The 8,379-nt window shown below is 31.9% G+C and overlaps 1 long non-coding RNA gene across 1 annotated transcript; it reads left to right on the top strand.

Moving 5' to 3' along the window:
• The first annotated feature begins 4,235 nt into the window (after positions 1-4,235).
• On the top strand, positions 4,236-5,498 carry LOC114295642 (uncharacterized). Its single transcript, XR_014334516.1, has 5 exons — positions 4,236-4,319; positions 4,657-4,740; positions 4,828-4,877; positions 5,278-5,343; positions 5,425-5,498. It is a non-coding gene; the product is annotated as an uncharacterized LOC114295642 (long non-coding RNA).
• The last annotated feature ends 2,881 nt before the right edge of the window (positions 5,499-8,379 follow it).

Consider the following 8,379-nt stretch of genomic DNA (forward strand, 5'->3'; position numbering starts at 1 on the left):
CTTTTTTTTTTTTTAATGTTAAATTAGAGTGTTACGTTTATAAAAAGTATACTAAGATTTTTTTCTTTTTTGTTATATTAGAGCGTTACGTTTGGAAAAAATACACTAAAGAGTTTTTTTTTTTTTTTTTTTTTTTTTTTTTTTTTTTGTGTTACATTAAAGTGTTAAGCTAAGAAATTTTTTTTAGAGTGCTATATTAAAGTGTTACGTATAGAAAAAAAGTACGTCAAAGAGTTTTTTTTGTATGTTACATTAGAATGTTACACTGAGTAGTTTTGTGTATTACATTAGAGTATTATACTAAGGAATTTTTTTAGAGTATTATATTTGAGAAAAGTACACTAAGAAATTTTTTTGTGTGTTACATTAGAGTGTTACACTAAGGAGTTTTTGTGTGTGTTACATTAGAGTGTTACATTGAGAAATTTTTTTGGAGTGTTATATTAGAGTATTACATTTGGAAAAGATACACTAAGCAATTTTTTTTTTGGTGTTACATTAGAGTGTTATAATAATGAATTTTTTTGTGTGTTACATTAGAGCGTTATACTAGAATCAGGATCTTCTCCTTGATGTTCCTACTTGACTTCCTACTTGATGGGTCATTGGGCCCATTTTAGTCCTAATTTTGATAATCCGAACAAATCACATTTTAAGATTTGTTGAGTATATCATATCTGTAACAAATCAAGTTGATTGGATATCAGAAAGCATGTGTTCGGAAAACTAACTAAAAACTTTTTTTTTTTAAATTTAATAAATAGTTTTCCGAACACATGCTTTCTGATATTCGATCAACTTAATTTTTTACAGGTATGATATATTTAATAAATCTTAAAATGTGAATGGTTCGGATTATCGAAATTGGGCCTAAAAGTAGGCCTAATGGCCCAACAAGTAGGAAGTCAAGTAGAAACCTCAAGGAGAGAATCCTGATTCGTTGTACTAAGGAGTTTTTTTTTTTTTTTTTTTAGTGTTATATTAGAGTGTTACGTTTGGAAAAAGTACAGTAAGAAATTTTTTATGTGTTACATTAGAGTATTACACTAAGATATTTTTTTTAGTGTTATATTGAAATGTTACGTTTGAGTGTTATATTGGAGTTTTACAGTTTGAAATTGTACATTTGGCCAAAACTTACTAAAGTAGCTTTTGTACTCCTTTTGAAATATTTGAAAAATACCACATCCTTTAGGAATGTTTGAATAATATCATATTTTAAGTCATTTTTGTTTTCCTTTTAAAATATTTTCCAAATAAATAAAATTATATAAAAATTCATCCCAAATTTAATTCACATATAATGTGTACCTACCTTTCTAGCACAAAAGAAAAAAAGAGAAGCAATATAATAGAAATAAGGGTATAACCGTAAATCTCATTTTTAAATAATATATTAAATCTACTTTTGTCAAAATTAGTGGGACTAATTGGTTTATAAAAAAATCCTTAGAACTAAATGGATCACAATTTCTCAATATGGGATTTATAGATAAATTTTTCATAAATGATTAAGTCAATTAATAATTTTTAATGTTATGAGAAATATTTTTCAATAAACAATTTTGATAATTTATTATTGCATAGGAGAATAGTTTTTCCTGAGTATTGTGTTAAATTGAAATTTGTAACAAATGATAGTTATAATTTCTAATATTATAAGACCAATTCGTATTTTAAACAAATTTTATAGGTGTATTTGTAATTTGTTAAAAAGTAAAAAATTTATGTTTTATAATTAATTTAAAATGTTTGCATAATTATGAAAAAAACATGTTTCATAATTGACCAAGAATATTTGCGTAATTATAAAAAAATCTATTTCATAATTGATTAAAAATATTTGTATAATTATGAAAAAAAATTAACTCAACATATAGGTCACTATTAATAAATTATTTAAAATAAAAGGATAAAATAAAAATAAAAAAGATAAATCATGTATAGGTATATGATTCTTATATACATATATATAGATATTGATAAGTGATTCTTATATATATATATATATATATAGATATTGATATAGATATATAGATATGATTGGTGTGTTATGAAAGAGTTTTTTTTTTTTTTTAGCTATTTTAGTCCGAAAAGATAAAATAGACTATTTCAATCATAATAAACAAAACATCGTATCCAATCTATAATCATTACACTCTTTTCTCACAAAAAAAATTAAAAAAATAAAAAAGCCAAAAAATCTTTCTTAAACTAACTTTTTTAGCCCAAATTAAAATAATCAAAAAAAATTAAAAAGTCAAAAAATCAACCCACTTTTCAATAGGAGGTTTAAAGGAATCTTATCCACTCATGCATCTCTTCTTCAAATGAAAGAAAAAATAATTACGTATTATTTTGCTTTGGGATGACTAGGAAAGGCACTAAGGTTAAAAAAAAGGTTAACTTCTTTTCAATCTATGATGAGATTGAAGAATATTATTAAATTTGTAGAGACTTTAAGAGGAGTCATGTATTGATAATTTGAATTGTTTAATGTGTATAATTTGTTGAGTATTATATGTTTATAAAAAATTATATTGATCAGATATCGATACCTACGTGATCAAATAGTTTTGTATACAAGAAATGAACGGTGAAAAAATAAATAGTTGACAAAAATTTTATCCGATGAGATAACTATTGATATCTGATTAACGTAATTTTTTACAAACATATAGTACTCGGCAAGTTCTACATACTGAATAGTTCAGATTATTAAAACAAGACCCTTAGTGAGCCCCAGAAACGTAATAGTACCCTTTCAAAAAAAATTGTAATATTAATTTATGATAATATCACCTTACATTATAGAACACACAAAACTTGGGTACAAAACTTGGGTCCATCTATGGTTTTGGGTGTTAGATTTCTGCAGCCGTCTTTTATGTTAGATTTCTTTAATGAGACAATTAATGTTTATACCCCTAAATTATCGTTAAAATATCTATTTAGTTATTAAATTATTAATTAAGTTTATTTATATAAATTAAAATATATTTAATCTTTAAATTATCTATTAAATCTCTAAAATATTTAATTCAAACTTATTTAATCTCTGAAAAGGTTATAAAAATAAAATATATACCCATAAGTATTATCTATATAATAAGGAAGCTCTGTTTTTCAAATCAGATAGGACATCTATCTTAGGTGGCAATGAGATTGAAAGGCTGAGATTAAGTTGAAGGTTGTAATCTTTTACCTTTACCGTTGGATATATACTTCAACTTTGAAACCCATTTCAAACACATTTCAGCATTTTCGTCGTCTCTCTCTTCAAACCCATTTCACTATTTCTCTTCACCGTTGGATATACCCTTCAATTTTGAAACCCATTTCAAACACATTTCAGCCATTTCACCATCTCTCTCTTCAAACCCATTTCATTGTTTCTCTCTCTTCAAACCCATTTCACTGTTTCTCTCTTCAAACCCATCTCTCTCTCTCTCTCTCTACAGTGGAAAGCCACAGACAAAGCATCGATCGAACGAATTGGGGCAACGATTACACTGAAGATCTCCTCGAATTAGGTCCATTTCTCTCTCTAATGTTCAATATACTTATTGGGTTTTCACTTCTCATCAAAATCTCATAAGGGTTCTCAATATATAATTCTTGGTAAGTATTCCATCTCACACTAATCACCCAACATCTTCTTAAGTCCTCTATTTTCCCTATCCTCAAATGGAAACCAGAGTTGATATTAATGATGAAGAAGAAGTTCTTCACATAGTCATGTTCCCGTGGTTAGCCATAGGTCACCTCATCCCATTCCTCCACCTCTCCACCACCTTAGCCACCAAGGGCCACCGCATCTCCTTCATCTCCACCGACGGAAACCTCCGCCGCCTCCCCCAAATCCCTCTCCGCCTCTCCCCTCTCATCACCTTCATCCCCCTCCCCTTCCCCGCCATCCCCAACTTACCACCCAACGCCGAATCCTCCATGGACGCACCACACCACCAAGCTCAGCTCCTCAAAATCGCCTTCGATTTTCTTAAACAACCACTCTCGGATTTTCTCGAGAAAATTAGCCCGAACCCAGATTGGATTATCTCTGATTACGCCTCTCACTGGCTGTGTCGGGACTTGCGGCGGAGATGGGTGTTTCGTGTGCTTTTTTCAGCCTTTTTAATGCTGCGACGATGGTGTTTTTTGGGCCTCCGGCGAAGGTGTTGAGCAGGGATTGTGTGAGGAGCAGTGCAGAGGATTTTCAGATTTTCTTCAATTTCAGATTTTCTTCATTTTCAGATTTTCAGATTTCAACCTATTACAACAGTCAATTTCAGATTTTCTTAAATTTCAGGTTTCAACAGGTCAGATTTTCTTCCTTCGGTGTATTGAAATATGATGTTGAGAGTGAGCGCCCTGTAAGAAATTGTACTTTTTGCTGGCCATCCTTTTGCCATTTGAATTTTTCAAAATTTTGCTTTGACAACATAAATTTGATTTTATAATTTCATTTAAATATGGCACCTTTGAAATTGCATTTGGAACTTCAATCTTTTTTGAGGGGTTCTGTTTCTGTTGCAGCTAGAAAAGTGTTATGTGAACACTCAAATTTTGATTGATTTTATTTTTCAAATATTTTTTTAATCTAACTGAAATAAAGATTTGGTCACTTAGAATATTATTATGTAAATTGTGGTGCAGAGAACTAAAGGTTTGGACACTTCGGAATTGCTTGAGCAGTTGCCAGCATTGCAGCAGCTTCTATTTCGTGTTCTTGGTTGCCAGGTAACTTTTTTTTTGCTTCACTCAACTGAATCAAACATAATGCTGTCTAGCTTTCAAATATGGCCTCTTAATGAAACTTTTGGGCAGCCACAGGAGCAACGGTTCATAATTTTGTGATTCAATTAGCACTCTCTATGGTGAGTGGAGTTTATAAACTTTCCCCCTGCTTTGTCCATGGATTTGCACTCTGTTTGGATGGGGTGATTTGGTGAGAAATGATAAGAAATGATGAGAGTGAGAACTCTCTTATTTTGCCTATTTCATTTCTCATCAAAAGTGGTGAGTGAGATTGGTGAGAAACAAGCTGATTAGTTATAAAAAATTTATAATAGTGAGATTGCCCATTAAAATTCCAAGGAAGAAAAATAAGTCTTTCATATCCATCTCACATGCATTGCCTTCATACCCATCTGAGTATGATAGTATGAAAACACAATCATTTCCTGTCTTTCTCACCCACGATCCCAACGGAGTGTTATTGAAGTAACTTTTCAAATAGAATTCTTTTGACTTGACTGTCCTTACTTTTTTCAACAGGTTGCTTCTGAAAGCATTAAAATCTACAATGCTATCAGTGATGGTGTCGTAAATTTGGTCGACAAGGTAGAATGTGGCTTTGGATTTTTGAATGAGTAGTTTTGTTTTCAGCAAATCATGGATATTTGATAACATGCAATGTGACAGTTCTTTGAAATGCAACGACATGATGCTCTTAAGGCTTTGGATATATATCAGAGGTTAGGGAAACAAGTAAATAGTTCTTTGGAATTATTTCTAGCAACTACCTGCTCTTTTTTTATATATATATATTATTATTGTTATATGCGTTCTCTCCTTACGGGTATGATCATATCTTCAGGCAGAAAAACACTCCCTTTCTCCCCTTAGTTAGATATGAGGGTCAACTATTCCTCTTTTGGACTCAACCTACTGTAGAACCCACTGCGCTATAGAGGTAACGATCTAATTTATTGAGTTCCATTTAATTGAAATTTTGTGTTTTGGTTATGAGTTGTGGTTCCACATAATGTGTTTGCCCTGTGCATTTCTAATTTATTTATTTTTACATTTATTATCAGCATTGTGTAGATAAATTGTTTTAGATCTATTGTGAAACTAACTTTGGGATTTTGGAGATTGTTGTAGAGCTGCTGATGTATCCTTGAGTTTATAATAATTATTTTTTGTATTGTTGATAACTGGCTTGGTTATTGTGTTTTCTGTTGTGTTTATTTTAATTATTGCCTAAGAAAAAGAGTAACCATTGTAAGGAAAGAAACCATCTCAATTGTCTTCTCTCTCCATTTATATCTCCGCTATATGTGTCAAGGTATGTCTCTATATCTACTTTCTCGATTAGCTTTTATTTTTTGTTGTATTGTGTGTCTATTATTTGTTACTTTTAGATGCATCACTATAAATATGGTCAATTTCTTTCAATCTGTCATAGATTCATTGTTGCTGGTATAATTCATTTTTTTCTATTTTATTTTGATGACTAATTTTGAGTTTTTTGGTTATTGTTCAATGAAGGGATTTTAATTTTTTGTTATGAAGTATATTGTTAATGCTATTTGGGTTTTTTTTTTCCTTTTTCCAGAGCTATTGTATCTATTGATGGTGTTAAATATGATTTTTAATTATAAATCTATGTTGGGGGCGTTTGGTGTCAAACACATGCTCAAGAATCATTAAAAAGAAAAAAAACCACAAAATGGCATAACAGGACAGAAACATAACACATGCAAATTTGATTTTTTCTTCTGCATAACAGGGCACAAATCAAGGGTGTTGATTGTTATGCTTCTCTTCCTCCAAAATGAGTACTATTGAATTTTTGTAAAAAATTAATGTTCCTTTCTTTTTTTATTAGGTTTTGGATGATGTGTAATTATTGTGTGCTTTATAATTAGGTAGTGAGTGCAAAAAATAATGATTATGGCAAAAGCTACATGCATAAATCCAAATAAATTTCACTACTCTTTGAAAAAAAGGGCAATTTTCTTGGGTTTCATAGGTTCAAATTGATTTTTTATTCTATATTTTTCAGATACTTTTGTGTTTGATTCAAAAAGGAAAAGTGTTCCGAGTCTTCAATGAAAGATAGATGCATTGGTTATTGCTTGCGTGAAAGTTTCACAATCTGTTATCAATTTAAGATGAGTAGTTCTCCTTTGTCCACATGGTTTAGTAATTTTATGTTTATTGCCCAAGTTAATTGATTAGTTCTCCGTTGAAGTCTTTGCTAATTCAATAAATCTATAAAACAAAACAAGGGTGTTGATGGGGCATTTGATAAATTTGATGTTTTTATGTATATATAGCGATCCCGGATTTTACCCTTGTTGTACAGTGATCCGGACATGTGTCCGTGGATGTTGGTAGTTGATTATTATCTTGTTTACATCCTTTTACTTCGTATTTGAGTTATAGGATGTGTTGGGCAGGTTTGTTACAGGTTGGTTGAGTTTAGAAACCAAAACTAGTTGCCCAGATTTTGACTTGTCCGCTCGAGCGGGAATTGCACCCATCCAGTATTTCCTGTGCAGGGTTGGACGCTCGAGCGTGGAGTTGGCCGCTCGAGCGTGGAGTTGGCCGCTCGAGCGGGGTTGTGTGAGTTCCGCTCGAGCGGGGAGTTGGAAGGTCGAGCAGAGACCTGGTTCTGTAAAAGTTTTGGGAGTGTGTATCCGCCGCTCGAGCGGGGTTGTTAACACTCGAGCGGGAGTCTGTGAGTGACGCTCGAGCGGGACGACTGGGTTTAAGTTCCGTGTTTTGACTTTTCAAATCACTTTTTCACTTTCTCTTCTCTCTCCTACTTTTCCAAAAACACCATTGTTGAGCCTCTCACTCTAGAACTCTACCTTCTCTCTAGGTTTTGATCTAGTAGGAGTGATTTGCTCATCTTTGGCCTTTACAAAAAAGTTGTTGATCGTCGAGGGCTACATTTTAATCTGAAAATTTCGAGATTTGAAGCACGTTGGGTTTTGTCATCTTCTCCCTTGGGGCTCCGAATTTGAGGTAGGGATATCCTACTCCTCTCTATGGATTTTGTCTTTAAATTTTGGTATTTTGAGATGTTGGGGTTGGTTTGGTAATTTTGTGAAAGTTTGGGGGCTTTTGTGTTATTTTACAAAAGTTGGGATTTTATTTATAATAAACCTAGATGCATGTTTGGTGTAGAGGAATGGAATAAATGCTGCATCATTGATGAAAATGGGACCTAAGGGTTGTAATGGTAATTATGGAAAGTGACCTAATTACATTGGTTGATTAATTGGGATAATTAATTGTAAGAAATGAGGAAATGAAATGAAATTGTTGAGATTGGGAATGCATGGGGTTAAAGGGTGTAGTTGAATTATTTATCACTCACCGAAATGAAATGTTGATTGAATATCCATTTGTGCATTTATTTTCTGTTTAGAAATAATTGCTTTGGGCTATCGGTGGAGGATAGTCGTGATTGTTGTAGACAATGCATGATGATTAGGCAAATGGAAACTAATCAATGGAATGTGTCATGAAATTTGACGGTTGATAGAATACATTAACTGTATGTATTGAGTGATTGTATATAGAACCAATGTGTTTGTATACGTTATGTGTAGAGGAGGAGATGGTGGATGTACTCCGCGGTTT

The sequence above is a fragment of the Camellia sinensis genome, chromosome 7, assembly GCF_055761805.1.
Source record: "Camellia sinensis isolate YWXY chromosome 7, ASM5576180v1, whole genome shotgun sequence".
NCBI classification, from domain to species: Eukaryota; Viridiplantae; Streptophyta; class Magnoliopsida; order Ericales; family Theaceae; genus Camellia; species Camellia sinensis.